Here is a 14,788-nt window from a genome sequence, read left to right on the forward strand (position 1 = left end):
TCCAATGCCTGTCAGCTTGGGATGATATGCTCGACAAGCCACGATGCTTCGCTAGGGACGGCTTGCACCTGTCACCCCCTGGGCTTTCGGATATTGGCAAAGGCTCTTGCTACCCCCATAGTGCCTTTTTTAGGCAAGGCTCAAAAGACAAACCCACCTCCATAGGTATCACAAGGGATAAGAAACTAAGAGTAATGCTACTCAGCAGAAGTCTAAACCTCAAGATGCACTTTTCGAAACTCTCCTTAGCATGGAGAACATCGATATCTGTGCAGTAACAGAAACCTGGTTCAGGGCTCCTGAGAGCACCCCAGCACTACCAGGTTATACCTCATACCATGCTTTTCGGCCCCAAAACTTGGACCGAACCACAAAAGGAGGGGGATTGCCTGATACACTAGTAATAGATGACTCTATAGTCAGACACACTGATGTCCCGCTGACCAGGCTGAACAAGGAGAGGGTGACTGTGAGCTGTCTATCGGGAGCTAGGATCCGCCACATAACACACGCACGCAAGTCACTCCAAAGCAAGTACAAATATGACTCCGTCATTGTCCATGCTGGTGTGAATGACCTGAGACGTACCTCCCTGGACTACATGAAAAGAGACATAGAGGAGCTCTCCGATTATGTAGCCCAGGCTGGTATGACCTTGACCCTGAGCAGCATTTTGCCCTCACCAAGAATGATACCACAATACAAAGACAAGATGATCAGCTTTAACAATTGGCTCAAGTACTGGTGTCATTCTAAGGGGATCAATGTCTGTCTGCCTGGGATGACATGTTGGACAAGCCACGCTGCCATGAGGGACAGCTTACACCTGTCACCACTGGGCTTCCGGATATTGGCTAAGGCTCTTGCCACCCCATAGTGCCTTTTTAGGCAAGGCTCAAAGACAAACCCACCTCCTTAGAAAACAAAAATGGAAAAAAACTAAGGGTAATGCTGCTCAATGCCAGAAGTCTAAATCTCAAGATGCAGGCACTTGATGCACTCCTCAGCATGGAGAACATCGACGTCTGTGCAGTAACTGAAACCTGGTTCAAGGCTCCTGAGAGCACCCCAGCGCTACCAGGCTATACCTCGTATCATGCTTTTCGCCCCAAAACCCGGGCGAACCACAAAGGAGGGAGTGTCCATATTCATCAAGGACACCCACACCTCCAGGTTAGTAGCAACACATGAAGCATCATAGACCATACAGGTGCAACTAACCATAGGCAAAACTGCTATACAACTGGTAGCATGTTACAGGCCACCCTCCCAATCTCAAGAACCCCACTCAGCCTTCCTGAAGACATTGGAGGATATGAATGTATCACAAAATACCATCATACTGGGAGACTTCAACAACCCAAACATAGATTGGGTACATTATTCTAGCTCTAATACCCTAGCCCAAAGGTTCCTGGAATTCATAAATTCAAATGCACTGGAACAACTAGTCACCTCTCCCACTAGGGGAGATAATATACTAGACCTGATCATCACAAACATGGGGACAAAATGCTCCACACCGGAAGTATACCCCTCACTAGTGAGATCTGACCACAAACTAATCACCCTGGATATACATATCCCACCTCCACCCCCAGCACAAAAGACCACAGTGAAAAACTTCTCTAAAGCAGACTTCACTCTTCTTAAGAAGGAGATGGTATCCTTTAAGCCCACTGTGCCAGTGGATACCACATCCCGCAATGCCGAATCCTTCACAAATGCTTTCTATGGACATATCCAAGAATGCATGGATCATGCAATCCCAAACAAATCCAAGTCCCTCTCCACCAAAGGTAAGCGTCCTGTCAGGTGGACCTCAGCCATTAACAAATTGTATGACAAAAGAAGGAAGCTACTGCACGTCAGAGCAAAATCCCATGAAGGGAAGACATCTCTGATCAACATTAGCAGAAAACTACATTCTCTCATAAAAACATCCAAGGCCAACTTTGAGAGAAAAATCGCTAAGGACACTAAAGACAACCACAAAGCCTTCTTCAGCTATGTTAGAAACCTGGGCAGAAACCCTCAGATATGCTCAGAGTTGGTTCACAACAACAAAAAATACACTGAACCCACAGATATTGCCAACATTCTGGCTGACAAGTTCAGTGCAAATTTCTCCCCTCCCTCACCCCCAAAAGAAGAAATACTCATCCCATCTGAATGTAATCTCCCTGTCATCTCAGATGTCCAAGTGAGAACCACCCTAAACAAAGTAAAAAACACAGCATCAATGGGACCTGACGGTATCCCGGGTTGCGTGTTACGGGAACTCCAAGAGGAGCTAAACCCACACATAAAAATGCTATTTAACCTTAGCCTTACTTCGGGATATGTACCTGAACACTGGCGTACAGCAACAGTGGTCCCACTCCACAAGGGAGGTGCCTCTACAGACCCTGGAAACTACCGACCCATAAGCTTAACCAGCCTGGTCTGCAAAGCTATGGAAAGAATCATTATAGAACTCATAAACAGAGACACAGGGGACCTACAGACACTTGACCCCATCCAGTTCGGCTTTGTAAAGGGCAGATCCTGCCTTTTAAACCTGGTTGACTTTTTTGAAACAGTCACTAGAGCCATTGATGAGGGCAAAGCAGTCCATACAGCATACCTGGACTTGGCTAAGGCCTTCGACACAATACCCCACTCAGGCATCGTAGATAAGCTCAACAGCTTAAAAGTAAACCCTTATGTCACTAGATGGGTTGCAAACTGGCTAAAGGACAGAACCCATAAAGTTAAAATCGCTGGAGCAATGTCAGACTCAAAGCCAGTCACAAGTGGTGTCCCACAGGGATCTGTCCTGGGACCCCTCTTGTTCGGCATTTATTTCTCAGATGTTAAAGCAAACATGGGAGGGCTGTGGCTGACAAAGTTCGCAGATGACTGCAAACTAGGCACCATAGTCGATACACCAGCAGACACACACATCCTACAAAAAGGCCTCACAGAAACGGACAACTGGTGCCGGAGTCACGGCCTTAAACTAAATGCCAAAACATGTATCGTTATCCCCTTTGGGAAAAACAAAGTACCCACAAATTATCACATAGACAGCAACCCACTGAGTACGGAAAAAGTAATCAGAGACCTAGGGACCCAAGTCGACAGCGACCTCTCATTTGACACCCACGTTGCCAAAGTGGTTAGAAAAACATTCTACCCTGCACACCTCATCATGAAGAGATTCACATCCAGATCCAAGGATGTCATTGTACCCCTGTATTCCTCCCTCATCAGACCCATGATTGAGTACAATGCCCCATTTGGTATGTACCTCACCCGGCATTTGCAACAGCTGGAGAGACCACAAAAGTACCTCACCAAGAGGATCAAGGGTCTCCAACATATGTCTTATTCTGCCAGACTAAAGAAACTTCAGCTCTATTCAGTAGCATACCGCCTGCTCAGAGGTGATCTCTGCCTGACGTACAAGGCCATGTCCAATCAGGATCTGATGGGCATGCTCCACCTCAAAAAATCCAAATCCATCAGGACCACGAGAGCTAAAGACTTAAACCTCAGCACAAGTATGAATAGGACATGCTGGAGGGATAGATTCATAACCAAGAGGCTTCCCATGCTTTGGAACAAGATCCCAGTTTGTATTAGGCAGAGCCCCTCACTGACTCTCTTCAAGAGAAATCTTGATGAGTGGATGGGAGATCGTAAGTTTACCCCAGGGGTCACATCTGTGTCACTGCTAGACAGGGGCACAGTAAACTAATTCTATTATATAAGAGGACCGTCATTGTGTCACTACTAGACAGAGGCACATTATTCTAAATTTATTCTGTACATTTTTGTACCATTTCATGGGGTGGCAAAAGCCACATCACTATGGCTAGGCTTACAAATGCCCCTGGGCAGATAGCCTAGTACTATACTATGAAACTATTCATCAAAGATACCCACACCTCCAGGTTGGTGGCAAAGTACGAAGCATCAGAGACTATCCATGTGCAACTAACAGCGGGTAAAACTGCCTTCCAGTTTATAGCCTGCTACAGACCACCCTCCCAAACCCAGGAACCCCACTCGGCCTTTCTGAGAACACTGGAAAATATGAAGGTCTCTGCAAACACCATTATATTGGGCGACTTCAACTACCCAAACATAGACTGGGAGAATCACTCTAGCTCTAACACCCTAGCCCAAAGGTTCCTAGAATTTATAAACTCAAATGCTATGGAACAACTTGTTACTACTCCCACAAGAGGGGAAAACATACTGGACCTGATCATCACCAACATGGGGACTCTATGCTCCAGACCAGAAGTGTATCTCTCACTGGTAAGATCAGACCATAAACTAATCTCACTGGATATTCACATCCCGACCCCACCCCCTGCCCAGAAAACCACAGTGAAAAACTTCTCTAAAGCAAATTTTACACTCCTCAAAACCGAGGTGGAATCCTTCAAAGCCCCAGGGCCTGTGAAAAATATGGCCCAGACCACAGAATCCTTTATAAACGCATTCTATGAACACCTTCAGGAATGCATGGATCATGCGATTCCAAATAAAACCAAGACCCAATCCTCCAAAGGCAGACGTCCTGTCTGGTGGACCCCAGCCATAAACAAACTATACAATAGAAGGAGGAAGCTACTAAATGATAGAGCAAAATCCCAAAAAGGGAAGGCATCACTGATCAGTATTAGCAAAAAACTACGGGCACTCATAAAATTGTCTAAGGCCAGCTTTGAGAGAAAAATTGCACAGGACACTAAGGATAATCACAAGGCTTTCTTTAATTATGTTAGGAACCTGGGTGGTAATTCCCAGATATGTTCAGAATTAGTCCAAAATTACAAAAAATACACTGAACCCACAGACATTGCCAACATCCTAGCTGGCAGGTTCAGCGCAAACTCCCCCCCCTCCCCACCAAAAGGGCAGATATCTATCCCAGCAGAGTGCTGCCCCCCTTGACATCTCAGATGCTCAGGTAAGAGCCGCCCTCTCCAAAGCAAAAAACTCAGCTTCAATGGGACCAGACGGTGTCCCAGGCTGCGTCTTACATGAACTCCAAAAAGAGCTAAACCCAAACATAAAACTACTGTTCAATCTCAGCCTTACTACAGGATATGTTCCCAAAGAGTGGCGTACAGCAACAGTGGTCCCTCTCTATAAAGGTGGTGCCTCAACAGATCCTGGAAACTATCGCCCCATAAGCCTGACTAGCTTGGTCTGCAAAGCTATGGAAAGGATCATCATGGACTTCATAAATAATGATATTGGGGACCTACAGACAGTGGATCCTACCCAGTTCGGCTTTGTTAAGGGCAGATCCTGCCTCTTAAACCTGGTTGATTTCTTTGAAACAGTCACCAAGGCCATTGACGAGGGGAAGGTGGTCCACACAGCCTACCTGGACCTCGCAAAAGCCTTCGATACAATACCCCACTCGGGCATTATAGATAAGCTCACCAGCTTAAATATAAACCCCTATGTCACTAGATGGGTTGCAAACTGGCTCAAGGACAGAACCCACATGGTTAAAATTGCTGGAGCCATGTCAGACTCCAAACCAGTTACAAATGGTGTCCCACAAGGCCCAGTCCTGGGACCTCTCTTGTTCGGTATATATTTCTCGGAGGTACAGGCCAACACGGAAGGACTGTGGCTGACCAAGTTCGCAGATGACTGCAAACTGGGCGCCATAATCGACTCTCCAGCCGACACAAGCATCCTCCAAAAGGGCCTCATAGAAACAGACAACTGGTGCCAGAGCCATGGCCTCAAGCTAAATGCCAAAAAGTGTGTAGTCATCCCCTTTGGCAAAAACAAAGTGCCCACAAATTACCACATAGGTGGTAATCCATTAAGTACAGAAGAAGTAATTAGGGATCTTAGGACCCAAGTTGATAGCAATCTCTCATTTGACAACCACGTGGCCAAAGTGGTTAGAAAAACATTTTATATAGCCCACCTAATCATGAAGGGATTCACATCTAGATCAGGGGAGGTCATCGTGCCTCTTTACTCATCCCTCATCAGGCCCATAATTGAGTACAATGCCCCTTTTGAGATGTACCTTACCAGACACCTGCAGCAACTGGAAAGACCCCAAAAGTACCTCACCAAGAGGCTCAAAGGGCTCAAACAGATGCCATATGCTGCCCGGTTAAAGAAGCTCCAGCTCTACTCAGTGGCATACCGCCTGTTCAGAGGCGATCTGTGCCTGATGTATAAAGCCATGTCCAACCAGGAATTAATGGACATGCTGCACCTCAGAAAATCCAAATCCCATCGAGCTCGTGCTCGAGACTTGAACCTCAGCACTGAAATAAATAGGACATGCTGGAGGGACAGATTCATAACCCAGAGGCTCCCTTCACTCTGGAATAAAATCCCAGTCCAGGTTAGGCAGAGTCCCTCATTGACTCTCTTCAAGAGGAATCTTGATGAGTGGATGGGAGATCGTAGGTTTACCCCGGGTATCACTTCTGTGTCACTGTTAGACAGAGGCACAGTATACTAACCTCGAAAAAGGGCATAGCAAAATAAATTTAAAATGGGTGGCGCCAAACACATTCTGGCTAGGCTTATAAATGCCCTAGGGCAGATAGCCTAGTATGAACCTATGAACCTATGAGTCTGTCCAAGAGGTTTTCTCATCTGAGCTCTTTAATGAAGAGAAGAAAACATCCATGTCCTCAGGGATAGTGATTATGTTGTTGTTTTTGGTATAAGCAGATGCCTCCTCAAGACTATTAAATGTTCTTGTTCCATTACACAGATGTGTTTTTATTCTTGCAGGATACAAGATTTGTGTTTTGATATTATTTTGTTTTAGTAGCTTTACAAAAGGCTGGCATTTTTCCTCATTTCCAGTACTCTTGCAGAATAATCATTATAAAATCTAATAAAGTTTTTGTTATATTTTAATGGAGTGTTCTTCTAAGCTGTTTTTTGTATAAGTTCTTTATCTATATAAAAGAGGAATTTGACAATAATCGACCTTGGTGCTGTAGAAGAGGAAGTTGAAGTTGGCTTACCTAGTGCTCTATGGGCTCTTTCAATTCCATCTAAAAGCCCATCTTGTAAGCCCAGTATTTCAGGAATCTAGAAGTTCAAAAAGGTAATAATGTTTCCTTCTGTTTTCTTGGGGAGACCAAAAATTCTTATATTGCACCTTCTTTCTCGGTTCTCAAGGTCATCAAGTTTATTTATTAACCAGGTGTTTTGTTTAAGCAGAAAGTCAGTATGTTGTTCATCTACTTCAAGCCTCCCATTCATATCAGTTAGTGCAATTTTCATGTCAGAGATTTTATTCTGTTGCTGCTGTAAGAGTTCCTTGAAAACTTCTGTCTGCTTCTGGTTGTTCTCTTGAAGATTTTCTAGATTTTGCTGGAAGTTATCTATTTTCATAGATAATGTTTGTGGAGCTGAAATTAACATTTGTATCGCCTTCTTCAGTGCTAAATCCATTTGAGAGTATTTGGTGCTACTCATTTTGTTTCGAATATGTATCAGGTAATTTGACGGGAATTTCTTCAAAATAATTTTCCAGAGTTGTTACAAGTGAAGTACAAAGTATTATTGACAAGATTTTGTAAAGTTTAGTCGATATTGTTGACTGTATTCCTGTCTGACTAAATACTTTTACAGAGCTCTGAAATTAAGCTGCCTTCAGTTGGCCATATTGGCTCCGCCCTCCTCCTCCTTTTGAATTTGTGTTCTCAAAGTGAAGCTTACGGCAGTTTCCCATACTTGGTAGAATGGCTGCTGTAATCATGTTTCCTAAAAGTGGACAAGATCAGACTAGTACAACAGATTACAGGCCAATCTTGTCGGTCCCAACTGAATAAAAAATTTACACCAAGATTTTAGCAGACATTTGGAAGGGTGTTTATTTCATTCTATTTTTGACAACCTAGCAGGTGTTTGCAAACCAGCAGTTAGAAGAGGAATTTTGCATATTAAGGAAGAGGAAGGGGGACTAGGTTTGATTAATCCAATTGTTCATGCAGCTTCTTTGAATCTTTATATAGCTTTGGTAGGATTTAAAAAGAATAGAATAGGAATTCAATAGAACATATATTGAATGCGAAATATAAGGCTTTTGGGGAAAGGATACATCTAGGGAAAAAAATGGAAAAATTATGTCAATAAAGATATAAAGGAGTACCAAAACAAAATTCTTTTATGGAAATTGGATATAAATAATGTTGAAAAAAATAGGAAGGAATGGAATATGAATATAATGAATGAACATTATTATGTTTCCCATGGAAGCATTTAGAGAATGAAAAAAGAAATGTTATGAAAATAAGATTTGCATGTTATAAAAATATGAATGTAAAGATTTGTTGTGGATACTGACAATAGGTAAACTGCCTGTTAAAAGTAACATACCTTATAAAAAAATACAGGAAAGAGTGTGTAATCACTGTGGGAGGTTGAATAATGGAACAAGTGTTTTTAAAATGTTGTAGAGTAAAGAAATTATGGGAAAAGTTTGTGAAAACAGGATGTTGAAAGGTTTCTAAAAGATTGAAGATTTAAATATGAATGTGTTTGAATATGGGTCTTATGGTAATAAAAAAGGATAATCGGTTAAGAGAATCCATAAAAAATATTCTATTTATTTATGGTCAATATAGAATGAGAGACTCAAAGAAGTGAAGTTTAATGGGAAATGGATATTATCTGAGATTGTGAAGAAGATATGTTTTGGGGTATGGAAAAAAGGGTGGGGAGGATGACTAAAGCTTGTATTATACATAAAGTGTAAATAACTGTACATAATGTATATTATGTAAACAATGTATATAAGCTGTGATAATCAATAAAGAACACTAATAGGTGCCTTGAGATCTTTTGCATCCACCGAAGTTACTGCAAACACAAGCAGATGTTACCTCAGTTTAATGCCTCATCTGAAGCATGCCACACTTAGGAGAGCAGTACCAACCTTATCCTGCACTGCAGTGATCAATCTACCTGTTTGAGGAATAGAACCCACAGCCTTCTGCATCAAAGCCAAGTGTGCTACCTGTTGCACCAATGGCACTGCACATAATTTACCTGTGTAGGAACAACGTCAAACTCAGATTTATATTTTAGTGTTTAATGCTGACAAAGGTTGGGTGATGGTTGTATTTGTAATGTTACAAACAGACGAAGAAGCAGTTTTGGAAAATGAGTTATTCCTTGGCCCTTTGGAATTGTTTAAGAACCAAATGGTGGAATTCCTTACTTCATCTGTTGAAACCCTTCTGGTCTAACTTCCAAAATCATCATCAACCCCCTTTTTCACCATTTTCTACATGGGGTAAGAGGTCTCGTAAACTGTCACCATCTCTCTCCATTCAATGACACTTGCCTACCTTTTTCAACATTCACACCTGATTGTCCATCCATTTCTTTGCTGGATGCCCTTGTTTTGTCTTCCTTTCTACCTGTCTTTCCTAAATCTTCTTTACCAGATTGCCTTCTGCTTTTCTGCATATGTTCCCAAATCACTGTAATCTGTTCTCTCTGATCTTCTCTGTAACTGGAGATACTTTGGCTTCTGCTCTTATGTCTTAATTTCTTTTTCCTCAGGCACTTCATCTCCATCACCTCCAGCTTCCTCAGCTGCTCAATCTTTACTGCCCAGGTTTCTGTACCATACAGTAGTGGTAGGGTTTGGCTAATCCATTGGAAAAGGAAACTATTTGGCATCCTTTCTCCATATGTTTTTATGTTTTTGACAAGATGAGTATCGATCACTAGTGCTGGATTACTTTACAGTTGAACTCTAGTGTAGTCAACCACTTGACATACCCTCATGTACAGGTATCAGTATACTAAATAGTTTCCTTTTCCAGTGGATAGACCAAACAATACCACAACATTCAAACACACTTTGAATAGTGGTAGTTTTACAAAAAAAAGCAATTTCATGGTAAGATGTAGGGTTGGGTTATGGACAGAGGCAGTGTTAGGGGTAGAATCTAAGCCCATCCTTACTAATGCATTCTAATACTAACCCTAGCCCTAAACTATACCATATCTATCTGTGTATATATATATATATATATATATATATATATATATATATATATATATATATATAAATATATATATATATATATACATACACACACACACACACACACACACATATAGTGTGTGTGTGTGTGTGTGTGTGTGTGTGTGTGTGTGTGTGTGTGTGTGTGTGTGTGTGTTTGTGTGTGTATGTATATGCATGTATATGTATGTATAGAGAGAGTGGGGGGTGATGCAGTTTGTTCCAGTATCATTTTAACTCCTATACTGGCTATGGCCTTCCTGTTGTAGAAGGAAATAGTAGTTCACAAAAAAAACACAAAAACTGATAGGCCAAAAAAGAGCCATAAAGATGATAGAGTAGACTACTGAGGATAAGAAAGAAATTGTGTATTGTTACTATTATGCAAGAAGCCCAGAATTCCCAGCCAGAAGGTATACAAAAAAATTAATAGAGAAATTAGATGAAAGAAAAAATACTTGCACAAGAAAAACTGTCAAAAGCTTGAAATGCAAATTTGTGTTCATTAATACAACAGATTTATGAAAAAAACATTATATAGACCAAGAAACCTTGGGCCAGTTGGAAAAAGAAGTGACTGAGAAAGTATGATAATATAAAGAACAATATCTAGAGATTTTTGAAAGGTATAGAAAGGAAATATGGACATGGGAAAGAAAGAGAGATCTGACATGGTGCAATATTTATGTAAAGGAGAAAGCCAAATTAATCAATACCAAAAAAAAGCAGACCCACAGATATTCAAAGAGAAATAAAGGCAAAGGCATACAGATATGGACAATTTCACACTACAAAAAAAAAATAAGATCACAAAGAGAGAATGCAGAACAGAAGATTAGTAAAGTAGAAGTTAAAAAAAACAGAAGCTGAAGTTATGGAATAGCTGTGAAGTAAAGGATTTAGTGTAGAAAGTCTAACACGGGTTATATCACAGCATGATGGAACAAGTCACCCAAGTAAGGAGAAACAGGAGGAGGAGGAGACATCTGAAGAAGAGATATGGACGTGGAAATAAAAAAGATATTTAATATGGTGCAGTATTTATGCAAAGTAGAAAACAAAACTAATCAATACAAAAAGAGCTGCACCAAAGATATTTGAATAGAAATACAGGCAAAGGAATCTGGGCATGGAAAACTTTACAATACAAAAAATAAGAAAACAGAGGAAAAGTAGAAAGGAGGATTAGTAATGTAGAAGTTAAAGAAATAGAAACTGAGGTTATGAATCACCTGCGAAGTGAAGGATTTAGTGTAGAAAATCTAACTTTGATAACATCACAGCAGGATAGAATAATGAATCCCCAGATTAAGCAGACACCAGTAGAGCGGGAAACATCTGATCACTTGCCATGTGAAGCTACTTTGGAGCTTTCAGTAGGAAACCAGTGTAAAAGTTCAGTTAAGTTGCACAGCAAGGGAAGGAACAGGAAACTGTGGCAATACTGACATAGTCGATGCAGAGGAGTGATAAGCCACTGAGTTCCCATATCAAAGAGCAATGGATGACACAGAATGAAACTGAAAAGATGTGGCACAGGAAGATGTTCTGGAACTTTCTGTAGAATGCCCATAGGAAATGGAGAACAAAGAACATGCTCTCAGTTTAGAAGAAAATGATCTAAGAGAAGAGTTTCTTGATTTAATAGAGGTGGACAGACATTAAGTTAAATGAAAGAACTAGATTACAGAAAGTCTATAAAAACAAATGTTTGATATAACAAATTAATGCAGTAATTAGGACCGTTCATAGAAATTATGTGGTATAACAGAAGAAAATAGGATATATTACTGTGCAGCTAAATTAATAACAGATAAAGTCTTGCCACAAAAACACAGCGCAGTAAGGGCAAGGAAGAAATAAAATGCCATTATGGAAATATTGAATAGAGAAAACTATAAAGCAATTAAGATAAACAGTGTCAGTGTTAGAAGAGTATAGAAGAAGGAACAGATCAACAAAAAGACTCAGAAAGATATAAGTGATAAAAGCAATGTGCAGTGTCAGAACAGATCAGGATCTCTCATGTACTGTCGCAAATAATAAACTAAAAATAGCAGCCCAGGACGAAAAACTTAGAAGATATGCAGATAACTATAAAGCAAAAGTACAAAACAAGCAATTTATTCCTAAACCAAAAAAGGTTTTGTAGATAATTTGGAAACAAGGCAAAAGGAATTGAAACACCACCAAAAAAGGAAAAAAATAGATACATTTTAGAGAAATGTATGAAGAGCCTGAGGAGCATAACAAAGATACTGAATTGATAGAAGAAGTAAAAGAACAAATAAGAAGTTCAAGGATATGAAATGGGATGAAGTAACAGACCAATAAATTGAAACAAAGTTAAGAAAAGCTCCTAATTGGAAAACCCCTAGGCCCAGATGTAATACCTAACTTCGTGGTTAATCTTATTACCATGTTTACACTATTATTATAAGTAGAGACCAACTTGATTAACAAAAGGAAAAACAATACCCCTACTTAAGAGCAAAGCTGCAAGCTGTCCTAAAAGCTATAAACCAATAACCTTCCAACAACATTTTTTAAAGTTGTTTCAGGTTTCAACTTTGTTAACTTGTGACTGTTTGTGCCATTTCACACTGAGATAATCGGAGGAAGTCAGAGGAAGGGCTCTGAGCTAACAAATCTGAGCTATATAACATTAAGTATCCTGTTTTTTGCTTGTTTCGGAGTTATTTATAGCAATTTTATTTTACTCACTGTGTGTGAGGTATTAAGTAGAATTTTCTACAATTGTTAAGCATTTGGTTGGGTTTGTTTGTTCTGATACTTGGTGACTTTGCAGTTGCCCACCCCTACTGTAAATTTGATCTGGTACACACCTCCCAGTCTAGTGTCATTACCTCTTTCTACCTATTCCAGGGAGAACATTTGAGAAGGCCAACCCAGTTAGCTTCTGCTCCTCCTTTCCCCTTTACAAAAAAAAAAAAAAAAAATTCTAAGCTTGTTTCCTGCCTTTCCTATAAGTTGTCTAGTCCAGATACAGATTTGCTGTATCCAGGACTGTTTGTAAGCTTCTGAGCCCCCAAGCCTTTCTGTGTTGGAGGGAAGCCTTCTAGCTTAATTTAGTTTCTTAGAACTAGTCAGTTTTCTAGTTTCAGCACTCAAATCTGTTTCTTTGAGCTCAGCACTTGTTCAGAACTCATTGTAGGCACTAAATAAGCTACAAATTACTACAGCACTCAACTTTCCTCACTTGTCTAGAGGAAAACAGTTTTTAGTACGTAATAAATAATCCCCTATCCAGGCATGTCTAAGGGTCAGCTCCCAATGTTTTCTCCTGTCTACCTGATGAATCTGGGCATCTTGGGGCAATGCAGCAATTGCCTCATGTACACAGACAACCCTCTCCTCCTACCAAGGTACCAAACACTACAACCTGTGAGAGATACATTTATATAACTAAACTGGAAGCAAAGCTCTCTTCACCCAAGATTGGACTAGACAGTCAAAAGGAGAAGGTAAACACTTGCACCATACCACACTCATCACATAGTCCCTCAAAATCTACACCATCAAAACACACACATAGAAACACAAGACACATACCTACATTCGTGAAGGCTCTCAAAAAAAATCTACCCAAGCAACAGAGACCTCCAAAGCAGAAACATAAGCAACCTCCACCCCCCAACACAACCCAAATGACATATAGCCCACAAACTCAGTGTGCCACTCAACCACAGCCCAAAAGGCATAACAATGTACCTAACACTGTAGTTATAGGTGACTCTATAGTCAGGCACACTGATGTTCCACTCACCAGGCTAAACAAGGAGAAAGTCACTGTCAGCTGCCTGTCAGGTGCCAGGATCTGCCACATAACGCATGGACTCAGGTCACTCCACAGCAAGTACAAATATGACTCTGTCATTGTCCATGTTGGTGTGAATGATCTGAGACATACCTCCCTGGACTACATGAAAAGAGACATGGAGGAGCTTTCTGATCTTGTAGCCCAGGCAGGTATGACCCTAGCCCTGAGTAGCATCCTGCCATCACCCAGAATGATGCCACAGTACAAGGACAAAATGATTGACTTCAACAATTAGCCAAGCATTTGGTGTCATTCTAAGGGTATCCAGTATCTGTCTGCCTGGGATGACATGATCGACAAACCACGATGCTTTGCCAGAGATGGCCTGCACCTGTCACCCTTGGGATTCCGGATACTGGCTAAGGCTACTTCCACCCATATAGTGCCTTTTTTAGGCAAGATTCAAATGGCAAATTCACCACCGTAACAAGTACAAGCAAGCAAAATCTGAGGGTAATGCTACTCAATGCTAGAAGTCTAAACCTCAAAATGCACTCACTCGAGGCACTCCTTAAAATGGAGAACATCGACATCTGTGCAGTGACAGAGACCTGGTTCAAGGCTCCAGAGAGCACCCCTGCATTACCAGGCTATAATTCATACCACACCTTTTGGCCACCTAACTTGGACCGAAGCACTAAAGGTGGAGGCGTGTCAATATTCATTAAGGATATCCGCACTTCCATGCTAGTTGCTCAGCATAATGCATCTGAGATTATCCAAGTGCAACTAACTCTGGGCAAGACTGCAATGCAAATTGTAGCTTGCTACAGATCCCCCACCATGCCCCAGGATTCCCACTCCTTATTTCTTGGTACACTGGAAAATATTAGGGTACAACTTAACACCCTAATAATGGGTGATTTCAACTACCCCACCATTAACTGGGAAAACTACTCATGTACCAA

The sequence above is a fragment of the Protopterus annectens genome, chromosome 2.part1 (genome assembly GCF_019279795.1).
Source record: "Protopterus annectens isolate FY-2018-M chromosome 2.part1, PAN1.0, whole genome shotgun sequence".
In the NCBI taxonomy this organism is placed as follows: domain Eukaryota; kingdom Metazoa; phylum Chordata; order Ceratodontiformes; family Protopteridae; genus Protopterus; species Protopterus annectens.